The sequence below is a fragment of the Coenobita brevimanus genome, chromosome 20, assembly GCF_032717465.1.
Source record: "Coenobita brevimanus isolate Jiangsu-jjx chromosome 20, ASM3271746v2, whole genome shotgun sequence".
NCBI lineage: Eukaryota > Metazoa > Arthropoda > Malacostraca > Decapoda > Coenobitidae > Coenobita > Coenobita brevimanus.
This window is the reverse complement of record NC_136973.1, coordinates 5985001-6005000: the sequence shown is the minus strand read 5'-3', so window position 1 is coordinate 6005000 and position 20000 is coordinate 5985001. Positions and strand designations below refer to the sequence as shown.

General features: G+C 47.9%; 1 protein-coding gene across 1 annotated transcript in view; it reads right to left on the bottom strand.

The window, feature by feature from the left end:
• The window catches only part of LOC145391844 (paired box protein Pax-6-like), a 229355-nt gene that overhangs the window by 183870 nt on the left and 25485 nt on the right, over window positions 1–20000 (bottom strand). The window lies entirely within an intron of this gene.

Sequence of the window (20000 nt, the reverse complement as noted above, 5' to 3'; positions counted from 1 at the left end):
ATTGGAAAGAGAGAGAGAGAGAGGAGGGGAGGGAGTCGAGAGAGGAACAGAAAGGGGAAGATAGAGAGAGAGAGAGAGAGAGAGAGAGAGAACAGAGAAAATCATTTATTCACTACCTTATATAGAGAGGTGACACACATTACACACACCTTGAGGTCCCAGCCCCTGTTCAAAGCTCTACCTCGTTCACATTAACTTGGCCTAAAATGTTCTTCCTCGTGCTGCATATATCACGTAACTACTGCTCAGCATCTAATCCGCAGCACTTCTTCGTGACTAGCATCAGACTTGTGTTGATGGGTTTTTAAAAGGTGGTATTTGAGATGGAGAGGTGGTTGATTAAAGTTGGTGAGAAAGATTATACTATCGATTGAGAGAGAGAGAGAGAGAGAGACTAATACTACCTAGATACCCTCTTTCATTATCACAATCCACCGCTGGACACAAGATCACTGCTTTCTCTCTCTCTCTCTCTCTCTCTCTCTATCATTCACCATCCCCCACTCCTTCCCTCTGTCCCACCCATATTCTCTCTCTCTCTCTCTCTCTCTCTCTCTCTCTCTCTCTCTCACATCATTCACCATCCCCCACTCCTTCCCTCTATCCCACCCATATTCTCTCTCCCCCTCTGTCACTCTTTCCCTCTTCCTCCCTCCCTCCCTCCCTCCCTCTTCCCTCCCTCCCTCTTCCCTCCCTCCCTTCCCTCTCCCTCCCTCTTCCCTCCCTCCCTTCCCTCTCCCTCCCTCCCTCCCTCCCTCTTCCCTCTTCCCTCCTTCTTCCCTCCCTCCCCCCTCCCTCCCCCTTGTGTGGAGAGGGGAGGCTGTTAGTGAGGGAGGGCGGGGAGACACAATGAAAAATCAGTCACGCTGCTTAAGACTGCCTGATACACAATACACCCCTCATACATCACTGACACTACACTTATACTCACACTGATACTCGTACTTACACACACACACACAATAAATGGAAAATGTGAGTGCGTTTAAGTACTTGGGTAGTGTAATGAGTAAGGATGGAAGTTTAGAGGGTGAAGTGCTTGAAAGGGTACAGCAGGGAAGAATGGTTGCTGGTTCCTTGAAAGCTTTGAAAAGAAACAGGGAAGTGAACGTGGAAGTGAAAAAGTTACTGCATGACAGTATTGTGATACCAACTCTAACGTATGGAAGTGAAGCTTGGACCTTGTTGGAGGGACAGAAGTCAAGAGTGAGAGCTTTGGAAGTGAGTTATTTGAGAGGAGCATGTAGAGTCACATGGAGAGAGAGATTGACAAGTGAGGAAGTGATCGAGCGTTGTGGTGTGGATGTGGATGTGATAGGAAGCGTTAGGAGAAACACACTGAGGTGGATTGACCATGTGGAGAAGATGGAGAGTGAGAGACTGACGAGAAGAGTGTATGTGAGTGAGGTGGAGGGAGGGAGAAGGAGGAGGAGGCCAAGAATGAGATGGAGGGATGGAGTGGAGAGGTATATGAGCGAGGGGGGTGAGCTGGGAGCAGGGCAATGAAATGGCGGGGGACAGGGTGACATGGAGGCGATTTGTTTGTGGTCACCCCTTACGGGATTAAGGGGTCTGGCAATAGATAGATAGGTAAATCTTTACTAATTCTACTATTAAAATTATTTCTCTTCCTGGCAGTACTTCTTATATTTCTCCTTCCAATTTTTTTTTTTTTGTCCCTCATCCCTCTCTCCTCCTCCTCCTCTTCCTCGTCCTCTTCCTCGTCCACATATAGCTGAGAAGGTGGAGAGGGAGGAAGGGAAGGATGAGGGAATTGAAGGGAGAGTGGTAAGGGGAAGAGATGGGTGAGGAAGAGGTAAGGAGGAGAGGAGGGGAAGAAGAGACGAGGAGGAGGAGAAGGCGGGGGAGGAAGAAGAGAGGGGAATGGAGGAGGAGGAGGAGGAGGAGTAGGAAGGGGAAAGACAGAGACGACGACTAGGTGGAGGAAGGAAGGGGGAGGAGACGGGGGAGTAAGAAGAGAAGGGAAGGAGGAGGAGGAGGAGGAGGGAAAGAAGGAGAAGAGGAGACTGGGAAGGAAGAACAGTAGGGAAGGAGGAGGAGGAGGCAAAGGAAGAAGAGGAAGAGGAGCAGTGATTCCCCTATCGTTCTGAAGGGGGTGGAGGGATGAGGCTGGGGCCCGTTTAAGGAGATGAGCGTCGTAAAGAGGAAATGAAGAGAGAGAGAGAGAGAGAGAGAGAGAGAAAGTGGAGAACTGAAAGAGAAAATGGAAAGTGGGAAATGATAGAAGGGTTGATGAGAGAGAGAGAGAGAGAAAGGATGTGGAGAATTGAAAGAGAATGTGAAGAGTAGGAAATGATAGAAGGGTTGATATGAGAGAGAGAGAGAGAGAGAGAGAGAGAGAGAGAAAATGAGCGGAGGAATGACTGTGCTGGCCATTTGAACCAAGGAGACTAATCAGAAGAGAGAGAGAGAGAGAGTAGGGAAGAGGACAGCATGAAGTTAAGAAAGTAGAGAAAATAAAAGAAGAGTAAAGAGAGAGAGACATAAATGGATATATATCACTATTTTATATTAGGTAAACAGAACAATACAAAGTCAGTTTATTTAGTAGTAATAATAATAATAATAATAATGATTGTTTATTAAAGGAAGGGGATGAAGGGACTTTGTGTGGCTCCTCCTCCTCCTCCTCCTCCTCCTCGTTCTCCTTCTTCTCCTCCTCCTCCTCCTCCTCCTCCTCCTCCTCTTCCAGTTGTCATTAAAACCTCTCCTTACTGTCGTTTCTCTCTCTCTCTCTCTCTCTCTCTCTCACACACACACACACACACACACACACACACACACACACACACACACACACACACACACACACACACACACACACACACACACACACACACACACACACACACACACACACACACACACACACACACACACACACCACCCCTTCCACCCGAGGATATTTCTTAACATTATTATTTTATTTATTTATTTTTGGGGGAGAAAGGGAGGGGGTGAATTGGGGAGGGGGGTGAGAGAATGACAGAGAGGGTAGAGGGGGGCTTAGAGGGGAAAGGAGGAGGGGGAGATAGAAGGGTGAAGTGGGTGGGGGAGGTCCTGGTGAGGGTGGGGGATTGGGGAGGGGGAGATAGGGGGATAAAAGAAGAGTGGGAAAGGGGAAGGGTAGCTTGGGGGAGGGGGAGGGGTAAGGAGGAGGGGGATGGAAGGATGAAATGAGTGTGGGAGGGGGGTGTGATGGGAGTGGGGGATTAGGGAGGGGGTCGGATGGGGGAGGGGAGGGGTAAGGAGGAGGGGGATAGAAGGAAGAAATGAGTGTGGGAGGGGGTGTGATGGGGTGGGGGATTATGGAGGGGGTCGGATGGGGGAGGGGAGGGAAGAGGAGGGGAGGGGAAGGGGGAGGGGGGAGTGATGATTGGCACTCGTCGGAACTTCCATAAAGGAGGCAGACGGCAGGCAGGGGGCGCCGGAAGTGAGAGAGAGAGAGAGAGAAGGGGGTGAAAACGAAGAAATAGTGTTGAAGTGGATGAGGTGGAGAGGAGAAAGAGAGAGAGAGAAGGAAAAGATAGAGAAATGAAGAGAGAGGAAAAGAGAAAGGAAGGGGAGTAAGGGGAAAGAGAGATGGGGAGTGACAAAGAGAGGGAGGGAGGAGAGAGAAACGAGGGGAATGAGAGTGAGGGGAAAGTGGAGAATGGAAGGGGAGTGAAGGTAAAGGGAGGGGAAGGGGAGTGAGGGGAAAGAGGGGAATGGAAGTGAGGGGAAAGAGGGTAAGGGGAGTGAGGGGAAACAGGGGAAGGGGAGTGGGGGGAAAAGAGAAGGGAAAGGGAACAGAAGGGGAATTAGGGGACGGAGAGGAAGGGGTGTGGGAGGTAAGAGAGGAAGGAGAGTGAGGGGAAAGAGAAGGGTAGTGAGGGGAAAGAGAGGGGGAGGGGAATGAGAGGGGAAAGTGGGGAAATCGAATGGAAGGGGAAGGGGAGTGAGGGGAAAGAGAGGGGAAGGGAGAGTCATTTTTTACGTGTGGATTGTGACGCTGTCTGTAATGGTATTGATGCTGTGTAGTTCCCCTTGCTAATGACTCTCTCTCTCTCTCTCTCTCTCTCTCTCTCTCTCTCTCTCTCTCTCTCTCTCTCTCGCTGTTTGCTTTCCTTTGTACTCCTTTGTATTCCATTCTTCCTTCTCGCTCTCCTTCCTTCACATTTTGCCTCCCTTCTTTTCCTTCCTCTTTTCTCCCTCTCCTTCCTGCCTTCTTTCCTTTCCTTCCCTTCCCTTCCCTTCCCTTCCCTTCCCTTCCCTTCCTTCCTTCCTTCCTTCTCTCCCATCCCTCATCACTCATCCTCTTGACAGCTTGGTTTATTGTCACCTTTTGCCCTCTCTCTCTCTCCTCCCCTCTTTTCTCTCCCCTCCCCTCTCTCTCCTCCCCTCTTTTGTCTCTCTTTCCTCTCGCTCTCTTTATTCTCTCTCTAACTGTCTCTCTTCATTGTCTCCGTGTGTATAATTGAGGTGTATTTTGTGATGAGTGTAGGATTGTCTGGGTGCCTTCTTGTCTAGTGGGGTGAGGCGCTTGGGGGAATATTCTCTCTCTCTCTCTCTCTCTCTCTCCCCCTCTCTCTCTCTCTCTCTCTCTCTCTCTCTCTCCCCACTCTTTCTCTCCCCCCACTCTCTCTCTCTCTCTCTCTCTCTCTCTCTCTCTCTCTCTCTCTCAGCTAATCTATCTATGTATCTATCGGAAGCACGCATACTCAGGAAATTCCCACTAATTATATAACGATAGATAGACAGATAGAAATAGATAGATAGACAGACAGAAGAAGAAAGAAAGGGAATGAATAAATGCAAGAGACAGACAGACAGACGACAGAAGCGAGACTGAGAGAGAGAGAGGAAAAGAGTATGATGAGTGGGAGAGACAGACAGACAGCGAGACAGACAGGTACGAGAGACAGAAAAAAGAAAGAAAGAAAGATTGAGTAAATGGGAGAAAGAGAGAGAGAGAGAGAGAGAGAGAGAGAGAGAGAGAGAGAGACAAGAAGCAATAAATGTAGCAAAGTTGAATGGACGAGAATGAATGAACGAAAGAAAAAAGATAAATGAAAAAAAATAAAGATAAGAAATTAGAGATAGGAATGAAGAGAGGAACCGTGAGCAATTTGAGCAGCCATTAACCCCTTCTGCCCCGTTTCCGTTCCCAGGACAGACGACGAACACCCCCACCCCCCTCACCCACCCCCCTCACCTCCCCCCACCCCCACCTAACTCCCCCCTCCCCGTACCTCTAACCCCCTTCATCTCCTTGACACCCCCTTACCCCCTACCCCCTTCTGCATCCTTCCCCCCCTCCCCCTACGCTCTCCTACTTCCTTCCCCCCTCTCCCCCTGCTCCTTCCCCTCCCCTTCCCTCCCTGACTCCTCTTTTTCCCCTCTCTCCTGCCCCCACTTCACCCCTCTCTCCCCTTACCCCAAACAATCCTTTCCCCCCTCCTACATCCTTCCGCCCTCCCTCGCCCCCCTCCCCAACCCCACTCCCTCCCTGACTTCCCCTCCCCTCTCTTCCCCCCTCCCCCCCGGCGCTGGGAAGTTAAAAAGAGAAGGACAGTTTATTTGGTGATCGATGGATGGGATCGCGAGAAGGTCTTAATGTGTGTGTGTGTGTGTGTGTGTGTGTATGATGAGTGTGGAGTGGATGAGAGTGGTGTAGTCATTGTGTGTGTGTGTGTGTGTGTGTATGATGAGTGTGGAGTAGATGAGAGTGGTGTAGTCATTGTGTGTGTGTGTGTGTGTGTGTGTGTGTGTGTGTGTGTGTGTGTGTGTGTGTGTGTATGGTACTGTATGGTGATGTATATGGCTCGTAAAATCTCTCTATAGTGTCCCTTCACCACCCCCTACTGTGTCTCCCTCTGTGATATTGTTATGGGAGTGTATGGATGTATGGTGATGTATGGGAGTGTATAATGAAAGTGTATGGTGATGTATGGGAGTGTTGATGGAAGTGTATGGTGATGTATGGGAGTGTAAAATGAAAGTGTATGGTGATGTATGGGAGTGTTGATGGAAGTGTATGGTGATGTATGGGAGTGTATAATGAAAGTGTATGGTGATGTATGGGAGTGTTGATGGAAGTGTATGGTGATGTATGGGAGTGTATGATGTTGTATAGGAGTGTAAAATGGTAGTGTGTAGTGATGTATGGAAGTATATGTTGATGTATGGGAGTGTTGATAGAAGTGTATGGTGATGTATGGTAGTGTAAAATGGTAGTGTGTAGTGATGTATGGAAGTATATGTTGATGTATGGAGGGGTGTGGTAGTGTATGGTGTTGTATGGGAGTGTTGATGGTAGTGTATGGTGACTTATGGGAGTGTGTTATGGTAGTGTATGGTGCTGTATAGGAGTGTAGATCGTGGTGTATGGTGATGTATTGGAGTGTAGATGGTAGTGTATGGTGATGTATGGGAGTGTAGATGGTAGTGTATGGTGATGTATGGGAGTGTAGATGGTAGTGTATGGTGATGTATGGGAGTGTAGATGGTAGTGTATGGTGATGTATAGGAGTGTAGGTGGTAGTGTATGGTGATGTATGGGAGTGTAGATGGTAGTATATGGTGATGTATGGGAGTGTGTTATGGTAGTGTATGGTGATGTATAGGAGTGTAGATGTTAGTGTATGATGATGTATGGAGGATTATGGTCGTTTAATGGTAGTGTATGGTGATGTATGGAGGATTATGGTAGTGTATGGTGATGTATGGAGATGTATTTGGTAGTGTATGGCTATGTATGGTAGTGTCTGGGGGTGTAGATGGAAGTGTATGGTGATGTAGGAGGGGTATGGAAATTTTATGGTAGTGTATGGTGATGTATGGGAGAGGATAGGTGGTTCGTGAAGTAGGAGACAGCCCTAGCATGTATTCAATATGGACGGTGGGTATCAGTGCACAAATGGTGATATGTGAAGAAGTATGGCATTTCGAACCTCTAGACCTCAGGGATAGGACTGTCAGTATAGTTTAGAACACCAAGAGGTTGTTAGGAAAGCCGTGAGATCATAACCCGGCTGGAGAAAAGGTGGAATTTTGGAGACTTAAATATATAAAGTGGAATTACCCTCATTAATACCGCAATACCAGTCCTGAATGAGACAGCCCTAGAGGGTATTGGGTATAAGGGTGTGGTATTAGTTCTCAGGGGGTGGCATGTGAAGGTGTGGAATGCTGTATGTAGGGAGAGAGACTGAATCGGTTTTGTGTAGTTGTGTTAATGTGATTGATCTGTGGTGGTGGTGGTGGTGGTGATGGTGGTGGTGGTGGTGATGATGATGATGATGATGAGGAGGAGGAGGAGGAGGAGGAGGAAGAGGAGGGTGATAATGACAGAAGTAGATGTCTGGGTGGATTGGTTGGTGGATGAATGGTGGATGTGGCTACCTAGTGGATAAGCCTACAGGTGGATGAAGAGTGGATGTGGAAAGAAGTGGATATTTTGGTGGATGGAGTGATGGATAGACTGCTTCATTTGATCAAGGGATGGTGAGTGATTGGGGATTTAACCTTTCGTGTAATTGGACAGGATATGAGAGAGAGAGAGAGAGAGAGAGAGAGAGAGAGAGAGAGAGAGAGAGAGAGAGAGAGAGAGAGAGAAACAACTGCATATTTGACTTTAGAATGAATGTTAGAGAGAGAGAGAGATTGCTATAGAAAGGATGATAAACTGAAGCTGTATATTTGACTGTACAAGAGAGAGAGAGAGAGAGAGAGAGAGACAGACAGACAGACAGACAGACAGAGACAGAGAAACAACGCACAGAACAAGCGAGTGGGGTGGGAGGGGTAGGTGGAGGGGAGTAGGGGCAGAGATCAAAGGAGTGGAGTGGCTTTGTACCCCTCCACCTATTACCTTGATTATCTTGGTGGGGAGATAAGCAGGAATTATTTAGATAACACCCAGATAAGCCCAAGCCAACCCAGACGCAGGATGGGACGCGTGGAGTTAGGATAGGGGTGTGGTGGGGGGGGGGAAGGGATATTGTGGGGTTGGGAGAAGTGGTATGGAAGTAAGAGAGAGAGAGAGGAGATGTAGAACGAGAACACTGAGGGAGAAAGAAAAGGCTATACACAGAAGGAATACTTAACACGAAACCTTTTTGCCAATTAAGAATTACGAAATTAACTGGTGGAGTGAACCATTGCGATAAAGAGCCAATGTGTGTAAGTAAAGAGCGGAAAAGAGTGAAGAGTAATAGAAAATGGTAAAGAGAAGGCAGGAGACAGGTCGTATAAGAGAGGCTGAGAAAGAAAAGAGAGGAAGACAGTATAAGAGAAAGAAATGAGAGGAAGACAGCATGAGAAAGAAAAGAGAGGAAGACAGTATGAGAGAGAGAGAGAGAGAGAGAGAGAGAGGAAGACAGTATAAGAGAAAGAAATGAGGAAGACAGCATGAGAAAGAAAAGAGAGGAAGACAGAATAAGTGAAAGAAGAGAGAAGACAGTATGAGAGAAAGAAAAGAGGAAGACAGTATAAGAGAAAGAATAGACAGGAAGAGAGTGTAAGAGAAAGAGAGGAAGGCAGTATAGCAGCAAGAATAGAGAGGAAGACAGACTGAGAAAGAGAAGAGAGGAAGACAGACTGAGAGAGAGAAGAGAGGAAGACAGTATTAAGTGATAGACTGTAGAGAAAGAAGGAGAGAGAAATTATGAAGAGGCTGAAGAGAAAATAACTTAGAAAGACAAGAAAGAAAAAGACTAACAAGGAGACCAGGGAAGGAGGTGAAAGAGTTGGGAAGAAAAGGAAAGAGGAATGAGAGTTAGAGATAGAAAGGTAGGTAGACAGACAGAAGGGAAGACAAGTGGGATAAAGCAGTATTAGAGAGAGAGAGAGAGGAGATGTGAGTGATATAGGTGAAGATAATTGGACAGGTGTCACGTAGGTGTGTGTGTCGGTTGGTCTCCATCTCTGACACACTACAAGACCCCTCATGCCTTATTATAGCCCCTCCCCCCTCTCTCTCTCTCTCTCTCTCTCTCTCTCTCTCTCTCTTTCTCTTTCTCTCTCTGTTTTTCTTTGTCTATATAACCTATTTAAGTAACATATGCCACACAGACTCCCCTTGTCCTCTCTCTCTCTCTCTCTCTCTCTCTCTCTCTCTCTCTTTCTGACAAAGACGCAGAGGGAAGGGAGAAAATGGAGGAGAGGGGAATGAGCTTAGAAAATGGAGGAGAGAGAGAGAGAGAGAGAGAGAGAATGCCCCCCACCTGTACAATTAGTCGGTGAACTGACGGGTGGTCCTGGTACCTGTCCTTCTCTCTCTCTCTCTCTCTCTCTCTCTCTCTCTCTCTCAAAATTTCCTTCACGTATATTTTATGCTATATAAGGTTGGCATTTTATTTTTGTCACTAATTCCCTTTTTCTTTTTCTTTTTTTTCTTTTTTTTTCATTTACGGTGATACGGTGATAAATAGACGGTGAAATAGATGAGAAAGAGAAATATTGAATAAATAGTAGATGGTAATATGCTAAGGGATGAAGCGTGAAGTGTGGGGTTGACTGGAGATTGAAGTGGGATTGGAATTGGAGGGAGAGGGAGTGAGTTTTGAAGTGGGGAAGAGAGAGAGAGAGAGAGAGGATGAACAGGAGGCAGGGAAGAGGAAAGAGGTTGAAGTGGTGTTGTGAAGTGGGATAGGCGGCTAGGAGGAGGAATAGAGAAGCGGGGTGGAATGGGGGTCAAGGAAGAGGAAGGGGGAAGTGTTTAGAAGAGGAGTGAGAAGAGTAGTGAGGAAGAGGGCCTGAGTGTTGGAGTGAAATTAGTGAGGAAAAGGAAGAGGGAAGTGAGTTTTGAAGCGGAGTGAGATGAGTAATGAGGAAGAGGAAAGGGGGAATCAGTGCAGAAGCGGGTTGGACGACGAGGAAGATGAAGGGGGTAGTGGATGATGAAGTGGAGATGAGCAGCGAGGAAGAGGAAGGGGGTAGTGTGTTTCGAAGTGAAGTGGGATGGGTAGCAAGGAAGGGGAACAGGGAAGAGGAAGAGGAAGGGGTTAGGGTGGGGTGGTGAGGAGGAAGAGGAAGGGGTAACTATAAGGAGTCTCACAAGAAGATAGACTTGTGGTGACGTCTTGGAACCCTGACCAGAGGCGATCATTATGCCTTCCCCCGATGCACCTCGCGATAATTACGATACACCCCGCCGATCTGTGTGGTGGGGGTTTGGTGTGGTGTGGAGGAGGATGGTTTGGTGTGGTGTGGGGGAGGGGAGTGTGATGTGTTGTGCGTGGATGAGGATGGTGTTGGTGTGGTGTGTTGTGGTGTGGAATGGAGGAGGATGGTTTAGTGTGGTGTGGAGGAGGGTAGTGTGACGTGTGGTGCGTGGAGAAGGATGGTGTTGGTGTGGTGTATTGTGTTGTGGTGTGGAGGAAGATTTGGCTAAGTTGGTGTATGTTTAGTGTCTGAGCTAAGTGTCCTGCAACATTCGCTTATATTTTTTTCCTGCATGAGAAGAAATAAATCACTTACATGAAGAGGCAAATCACTGTCCTCTTACGTGCGACAAGAAATTAAAATGTCTGAAGATTTAGCTAGTTGTATATTTTTTGCGTGTATTTATTTGACACCTGGGAACTCATTAGTATTACCTGCATTACACTATCCCCTTAAATACGATGACCTGTCTTGTATTTCCTTCCATCCTTCTGACTTTCTTCCAGACTTTCTTTTTCTTTGTTGTAATACTAAGGAGCGCAACTAAGGTTAATTAAATTCCCAGGTGAGCAAGAATTAAGTAAAAGATCATCGTAGGGAAGGGGTGCAGGATGTGTTATAGTCTACGTGTAATAATGGCAGGCTCAGGTGTAAATTAACAAGGTGTGTAAGAAGAGTTGGGGGTGTAGGAGACGGTAGGTGTGGCTGGGTGAGATGTGGTAGTGTGAGGTATGGTAGTGTGAAGTGTAGTAGTGTGAGGTGTGGTAGTGTGTGGTGTGGCAGTATTTGGTATGATGTAGTGGTGTGGAGTGACAGTGTGTGGTGGCGTATGATGAGGTGTGGCAGTGTGAAGTGTGACCATGTTTGGTGTGGTGGTGGTGTGGCATTGTGTAGTGGCGTGTGATATGTCAGTGTGAAGTGTGTGTGGTGTGGCTGTGTGAATGCTGTGCAGTGAAGTATAGCGTGACATTGTGCAGTAGGTTATGGTGAAGTGTGAAGTCTGTGTGGTGTGGTAGTGAGATATGGAGCAGTTGTAAGATGTAATCATATGGCGTAGCAGTGTGAGGTGTGGCATTCTTGGTGTATCAGTATGAGTTGTAGGCAGTCTTTTGCTAGTGTGAGGTGTAGTTGGGTAGTGTGGCAGTGTGTGGTGTGTGGCATGACTGAGATGTGAAGGTGTGGCGTTGTGAAGTGTGTCTTAGTGTGAAGCGTAGCGTTTTGAGATGTTAATATGCTTCTCCTTTTACAGTATTATGGAAGCTGCCAAGAATCCTTATGCTTATTTTTTTTTTATTCATACTTTAGCAATATTGAACTAGGAATATCAATGTGACTTTCGAATAATACTAACTGTGTATTAAAGGAAGGAATGATGTTTTACTGTACATACTTATTCCTAACTGATTATAAAATGAGGCTATGAATGAATGCATCTTTATATGTATGTAGATCATTATGCATTTTTACGTATTGTATGGAGTGAATTTGTAGTTGTAATGCGTGTTCGTTTTGTATTTTCTGTAGCTATCTTGGTGTTCAATCTAGGCGTCTTGTAAGGAGAGATGATTGTGTAATTAGAGAGAGAGAGACAGCCTTGAATGATGGCTCCAACATGGCAGTAACAAGACTTAACTACGTCCCCCTTACTTCCCTTCTCCCCTCCCCTCCCCTCCCCTCCCTTTCTCCCCTCCCCTCCCTTTCTCCCCTCCCCTCCCTTTCTCCCCTCCCCTCCCCTCATATCTCGTAACCTGCTCCTCACCCCGCCCCTCACCCTTCTTTCACCTCCCCTTCCCCCTCTCGCCTTCACCCCTGCTTCTCCCAAACCCATCACGCTAGTTAAGGATAGAAGAGAGAGAGAGAGGGAGAGAGAGAGAGAGAGAGAGGAAGGAAGGAAAGGGAAGGGAAAAAGGAGAGAGACAATAATTATCGCCCCCAAACATGTCCCTCACCTTCTCCCCCTTCCCCACCTCCTCTTCTCCCCCTCCCTGTCTGTCACGCTAGCCAAGAGGGGGGACGGGGAGGGGAGGGGAATGGAGGGGGAGCAAAAGTAAATATCTCCCCTCCTCAAACTTCCAAACATGGCCTTCACCTCCCCCTTCTTTCTCCCTCCCCTCACCGTTCCTCTTCCCCTCACCGTTCCTCTTCCCCTTCCCCATCCCCTTTAATCTCCCCCTTTCCTTATTCTTTTCCCCTTTCCCCTTCACCTTTATTCTTTTCCCCTTTCCCCTTCACCTTCACCCTTTCCTCTGTCTTCCCTTTTCCCTCTCCCTATCCGTCCCCCTTCCTCCTTTGTCCCCCTCCCCCTCTACACACCCCTCCCCGTCTATCACGCTAACCAAGTGACGGGGAGGAGGGGGGGAGGGGGCAAAGAGGGTAGGGGACACAGAAACCACCTTCACCAAACATAGCAGTCACCTCCCCCCTCCCTCTCCCCCTTCCCTCCCCCTCCCTCCCCTTCCCTGCCCTCCCCTCCCCCTCCCTCCCCTTCCCCTGCCCTCCCCTCCCCTCCCTTCATTATGACCAGCCTCGTCCGTCCTAACTAACTAACCCACCCCCCCTTTTTTTTTTTTTTTTTTTTTTTTTTTCGAAAGTTTAGTCCAAATTTTTCTTATATTTTTTAGGCTTAGGGGATTCAGTATTGATTTTTTTATTTGTGTGTTGTTTAGAGGGATTGCTTGTATGAGAGAGAGAGAGAGAGAGAGAGTAGAATGCCAGGCACCTTCCTCTCACATTCCAAGAACACCTACGTCTCTCTCTCTCTCTCTCTCTCTCTCAATAAGACAAGGATAGCTAACTTGGGACAGAAGATAGGGCATAGCAAGGTAGGATAGGGTTAGGCGGGGCAGGGTAGTTGGATCTCTCTCTCTCTCTCTCTCTCTCTCTCTCTCTCTCTCTCGAATATATTCCTGTAAAAATCACCATCACTTTTACTCTCCTCGTCAGTCTCTCACATCGATGCCCCCCCCTCAACGCCAGAGCACCATCCCTCCGTTGTGACATTAATCCTTTCCTTGTGGCCTCCCTCTCTCTCACTCTCTTACTTTCTCTATCTTACTCTCTAACTCACTATCTCACTCTTGGTTTTAGGGTCTGGCTGTGAGAAGTAAGTAAATGCTTGTCATGGGTGAGAGAGAGAGAGAGAGAGACAGACAGACAGACAGACAGAGATGACTTTAGTTCACGCAGAGAGAGAGAGAAAGAGAGAGAGAGAGAGAGAGAGAGAGAGAGAGAGAATGACTTTCGTACAGAGAGAGAGAGAAACAAAATGGTGTATAGCAGACAAATGCGCATCTTCCCTACACTGATGACGGAGAGGGGTCGCCATAAAACACACACACACACACACACACACACACACACACACACACACACACACACACACACACACACACACACACACACACACACACACACACGGCTCCTCCCTTCTCTCCCTCCCTCCCTCCCTCCCTCCCCGACGGCACCTCCCCCTTCAGCTTCGGCCCCTCCTCCCCTACATACACACGCACACACACGCACACAGGCCTCAACCATCGATATATTCTCACGCCATTTAGAGCTTTGTGTCACCTTGGCATAAAGGCTAATCTCCCACGACGCTAGTACGTTTGATAAGGCCTTAGTGTCTCCCCAGTGTAATGTCTTTCTCCCCTCCCTTCCTCTCTCTCTCTCTCTCTCTCTCTCTCTCTCTCTCTCTCTCTCTCTCTCTCTCTCGGTTCCTCCTCCAGCTTGTCTCTCCTCCCTCCGCGTGTATGAAAGCCATTTCTCTCTCTCTCTCTCTCTCTCTCTCTCTCTCTCTCAATACTTCTCAGTCCTTCTCTTCCCATCCCACTTCCAGTCTTCCTTCAACTCCCCCTTTCTCTTTCCATTGCTCAATCTCTTTAATTTTTTCCCCATTGTCATTCTTTCACACTTCTCTCTCACACTTCCCTTTATCTTCTCGTTCTCTACCTTGGCCACATACTTATCCTCTCTTTATCCTTCTCTTCATCAATTTCTCCTCTCACCCATGGTCTTCCTCTTCTTCTACTCCCTCATATTCTCTCTCTCTCTCTCTCTCTCCTATTTTTTTTTTCTCCTTTATTATTGTTTTTCTTCTTCCGTCTCCAGTTCCTTCCTTCCTTCTTTCTCCTCTTTCTCAATCCACCCCCCCCTTCTCCTTAGTCTCTCTCATCATTCTCGGTCTACTACTCCATTTTCTTCTTCTTGTCCTCCATTTTACGTCTTTCTTCCCTCTTCCTGCTTTCCTTCTGTCTCGTACCTCCAGATCTCTTCCCTCCTGTTTCTTCCTCCTTCTTCTGCCTCTGTTTCACCTCTATCTCGGTCTGCGTCTTCCTCCTCGTCATTGGTGTCTCTCTCCCTCCTTTAGCTTCCATTTCATCTACATTTTCTCTCTCTCTCTCTCTCTCTCTCTCTCTCTCTCTCTCTCTCTCTTTCCTTCCTCAATTTCTCATCGTACGTCCTGTTTCTCGGTCTTCCTTTCCTCCTCCTCCTGCCTCTGCATCTTTCTCCTTCTGTCTTTCCTTATCTTTCGTGTCCCTTGTGTATTTCTCTCCTCCTCCTCCTCCTCCTCCGGGTCAGTCAGTACACGCAAGGAAAATTAGAACTTGATAGAGAGAGAGAGAGAGAGAGAGAGGGAGGGAGAGAGAGAGAGAATCTGAAAAGGCAATATGTATCATGTGTATTGGGGAAAATAAAAGGAGAGAGAGAGAGAGAGAGAGAGAGAGAGGAAACTTTTTAAGACTCACCCCTTTGGAAAATCTTGTGCAACCGGGGCTCTCTCTCCCCCCTTTTCCCCCCCTTAGCCCCCCCTGTCCTCCCTTTGGTGGGTCGGGTTGCCAAGAACTCCTCGACTCTCTCTCTCTCTCTCTCTCTCTCTCTCTCTCTCCACGTTTTTCCTCTTTCATCCCATATTCTTTTTTTCTTCTCTCTTTCTCTCTTCTACTCCCTTATACTCTCTCTCTACCTTCCATCTTCTCTCTCCCTCCCTCCACCTTCCCTACCTCCCTCCACCTTCCCTACCTCCCTCCATATCTTCCCCTACCTCCCTCCATATCTTCCCCTACCTCTCTGTCCCCCCTCCCCCCCTCCCTTTTTTTTCCTAGACCGCCTCTCTTTTTTTCTCCCTTTTTCCTTGTCTCATTTTCTCCCCCCCACTCCCCTCCCCCTCCCCCTCATCACCTCATTCTCTTCTTTCACTTTTTTGGTGTGGGAATGACCCCCCCCCCACTCCCCGCCTCTCCCTGATTTTTTACTCTCTCTCTCTCTCTCTCTCTCTCTCTCTCTCTCTCTCTCTCAGGATATTACACACACACACACACACACACACACACACACACACATTTTTTTTCTCTCTCTCTCTCTCTCTCTCTCTCTCTCTCTCTCTCTCTCTCTCTCTCTCTCTCGCGTTATTTCACAGCCGTTATCCTGGATTACTGCAACGGAAATGAAACTGCAAGATGAATTCCAGAACTTTTTTGTACACACACACACACACACACACACACACACACACACACACTTGCCTACTCACGGGTTTGTTCATTGACTCATACACACACACACACGTCCCCTCTTTCTCTCGCTCTCTCTCTCACTCACTCGCTCACAAAATTACTCTCGCTCTTTTTCATTGTCAACCCGAAACTCATTATACTGTTTGTAAAATTGACGTACACAGATGCACTTTTACACACACACACACACACACACACACACTCAGTGACATTATTTGCAAGTACACACACACGTCTAACTCCTATGCACACACACACACACACACACACACACACACACACACACACACACACACACACACACACACACACACTGACAGCAACAGCCTGTGCCGAGTCTCTAGCGAAGTTAATTACCTTAAAGTGCACTGGGCTTAAATGAGGAGGGGGGAGAGGGGAGTGGGGAGGAAGACTGGGGAGAGGGAGGAGGACAGAAGGAGATGGGGAGGGGAGAGGAGAATGGAATGGGAAGAGGGGGGAGTGGGAGGAAGGATGAGGAGAAGGAGAGGAAGGAGGGCAGAAGGAGAAGGGGAGGGGAGAGGAGAATGGAATGGGAAGGCTTGAGAGGGAGGAAGACTGGGGAGAGGGAAGAGGAGGAGAAGAGGGAAGAGGACATGAGGAGAAGGGGAGGGGAGAGGAGAATGGAATGGGAAGAGGGGGAGAGGGAGGAAACATGAGGAGAGGGAGGAGGAGGAGAAGAAGAGGGAAGAAGACAGGAGGAGAAGGGGAGTGGAGAGGAGAATGGAATGAGAAGAGGGGGAGAGAGAGGAAGACTGAGGAGAGGGAGGAGGGGGAGAAGGAGAGGAAGGAGGACAGAAGGAGAAGGGGAGTGGAGAGGAGAATGGAATGAGAAGAGGGGGAGAGGGAGGAAGCATGGGGAGGGGGAGGAGGATGAGAAGAAGAGGGAAGAGGACAGAAGGAGATGGGGAGGGGAGAGGAGAATGGAAGGGGAAGAGTCTGAGGAGGAGAGGGAAGAGGAAGAGAGAGGACAGAAGGAGGGGAGAGGATAGGACAAGAGAGTGGGAGGGGAGAGGACAGGAGAGGAAGAATGGAAGGGAGAAGAGGAGAAGATAGGGGAGAGAAGGAGCAGACTGGGAAGAGGAAGAGGAGAGCAAGAGAGGAGGAGGGAGGAGAGGAAGATAGAAGAGACGACAAGAGGAAGAGGTGAAGAAGTGGAGGGGAGAGTGGAGAACTAAGAAGAAGAAAGAGTAGAGGAAGAGGAGGGAGGAGGAAGAGGAGGAGTTGAGGGGGGGAAATGCTGAGCAGGGAAGAGGAGGAGGAGGGGAAAATGAGGGGAAAGAAGAGGAGGGGAGAGTTAGTCAAGAGAGGAAAGTGGTAGAGAAGGGAGGGGGAAGGAGGAGATAAGGAGAGAGAGAGAGAGAGAGAGAGAGAGAGAGACGAGACCAACAAAAGAAATACAAGTGACCCGTCTTCTTCACAATGGCCGCCCTCGCTCTACCGAGAGAGAGAGAGAGAGAGAGAGAGAGAGAGAGAGAGAGATTTATAAAGGTGAGTGCTGGGAAAATGGAGTAAGATTTGTGTGTGTGTGTGTGTGTGGTGAGAGAAAAATTATAGGCCTAAGGAAAAGAGAGAGAGAGATGTAAACACTAGATAATCTGTCGCCTGATGCCTGATATTCTCTCTCTCTCTCTCTCTCTCTCTCTCTCTCTCTCTGTATCCCATTGAGGGGAAGAAGAAAATGGTCTTTGTTCCCCTTCCCCATTTTCCCCTCTTTTTCCCCATTTCATTCCCTATTACACATTTCCCCTCTTTCTTATTCTCCCCTCTTTGTTCCCCATTCTCCCCTCTTTCTTGCCCATTCTCCCCTCTTTCCTTCTCATTCTCCCCTCTTTCTTTCTCATTCTCCCCTCTTTCTTTCTCATTCTTCCCTCTTTCTTTCTCATTCTTCCCTCTTTCTTTCTCATTCTCCCCTCTATCTTCCCCATTCTCCCCTCTTTTCCCCGCCCTTTTCTCCTTTGCCTATTATTCCCTATTCCTTTTCATTTTACTCCTCTCTGTTCTCTCTCCCCTTTCTCCCCTCCCCAGTTTTTCGTCTCCCTCTTGCAATTACTGTACTCTTTCTCCTTCCCCTTTCCCTTCTTCACTTATTATACTCTCCCCTTCCCTTCCCCTCCCCTTCCCCTCTCCTCCCCGTCTCTTCCCCTCTTCTCCCCTTCCCCGTTACTTCCCTTCTCTTCTCCCCATTCTTCTTATCCCGCTCCCCTTTCCTCCCCTTCTCTTCTCCCCTTCCCCTCCCCTTCTCTTCTCCCCTTCTCTTCTCCCCTTCCCCTCCCCTTCTCTTCTCCCCTTCCCCTCCTCTCCCCTTCTCTTCACCCCTTCCCCGTTACTCCCCTTCTCTTTTCTCTTTCCCTTCTTCTCCCCCCCTTCCCTTCTTCTTCCCATCCCTCTTCTTCCCATCCCCTCTCCTCCCCTTCTCTTCTCCCCTTCCCCACTTCTCCCCTTCCCCACTTCTCCCCTTCCCCACTTCTCCCCTCCCCTTCCCCACTTCTCCCCTTCCCCTCTACTCCCCTTCTCTTCTCCCCTTCCCCTCTTCTCCCCTTCTCCTCTTCTCCCCTTCTCCTCTTCTCCCCTTCTCCCCTTCTCCTCTTCTCCCCTTCCCCTCTTCTCCCCTCTGTCCCATCTCCCCTTTATTTCCCCTCTCTTTTTACCTTTTTCCTCATCTCCCGCTGATTTCCCCTTTCTTTACCCTCTTCCTCGTCTCTTTATTTCTCCTTTCTCTCTCTACCCTCTTCCTCATCTCTTTATTTCTCCTTTCTCTCTCTACCCTCTTCCTCATCTCTTTATTTCTCCTTTCTCTCTTTACCCTCTTCCTCATCTCCCCTTTCTTCCCCTCTCCCCTTTCTACCCTCCCTTCCTCATCCCCTTTTTACATGTAGGGAGAAGGGGAAGGGGAAGGGGAAGAGGAAGGGAAGTAAGAGAAAATAAGAGGAAGGAAGAGGAAGGGAAATTAGACGAAATAAGAGGCAGGGAAATTAAATGAAATAAGAGGAAGGAAGAGGAAGGGAAATAAGAGAAAAGAAGAGGAAGGAAAATAAGAGAAAATAAGAGGAAGGGAAATAAGAGAAAGTAGAGAAGAGTTTGGTCTTATTTTGGTTTGTTATTTTGGTCTGTCATTTTGGTCTTATTTTGGTCTATTATTTTCGTCTGCAAATTCCTGACCTCTCTCTCATTCTCAATATTTTCCTTGTCAATTTCTCATTCTCTGAACTAAGCTACACAAATTTGCTATACTCCTGTCACTCTAACTTGGCCTAGAATTGCCATCTCTCCATCTTGAATGCTGAGTTGTAGCAATAGATTAACTTTAGAATATGATGCTGGTCACAAAGAAGTGCTTGGTGAGAGAGAGAGAGAGAGAGAGAGAGAGAGAGAGAGAGAGAGAGAGAAGGAAGTCAAACAATCTTAGTCTGGGGGAGAGAAAGAAAAAGTGAGAGAGAGAGAGAGAGAGAGAGAGAGAGAGAGAGAGGGAGCGAAGATGGTAGAGAGGGAGGAGGCTGGGAGAGGATGTAACAGGAGAGGAAGACGAAGAAGAAGAAGATGAAAATGAACAAGATGGTGATGATGGAGAGAGAGAGAGAGAGAGAGAGAGAGCAACACAATACTTGCCCTCACAGTTTGTCTTAAGAGTGGTGCCGTAAAGGAGGAGGAAGGGAGGGAGTGAGGAGAGTAAAGATGGTGAGTTGAGGAGGAGGAGAGCAGAGAATATGAGGAGGAGGATGACCGCAAGGAAAGTGGTGATGATGATGATGAGGAGGAGGAGGAGAAGAGGGGAGAATATGAGGAAGATGATAAGGTGAAGAAAAGTGATGATGAATGTGATGGTGATGATGATGTGATCCAAAGAAGAAAATGAGAAGGAGGTGAAGGAGAAGATGGGAGAGGAAGGAGGATGGAAGAGTGGAAGGTATGAGGAGGAGGAGAAGAAAAGGGAATAAGGAAGAAAAGAAAATTGAGTGACAGAGGAAGGAAGAGAAGATGAAGAAAGAGAGGGAAAGCAGGAGGGGAAGAATAGGAAGAAGAAAAAATGAAGGGAAAATGAGGGAAGAAGAGGAGAGAAGAAGAAGAAAGGAAGAGAAAAAGAGGGGAAAAACAGAAGAAGAGGGGAGAAGAAGAAAGGAAGGAAAAGAGAAGGAAAGAGAGGAGAAATATGGAAGAAGAAAGGTGAAAAACAAGAAGAAAGGAAGAGAAAATGAAAAAGAGAGGAAAACAGAAGAAGAGAGGAGAGGAAGAACGAGAAGAAGGAAGGAAGAAAAAAAGAGGGGAAAAGGAGGAGGAGGAGGAGTAAGGGGAACACGC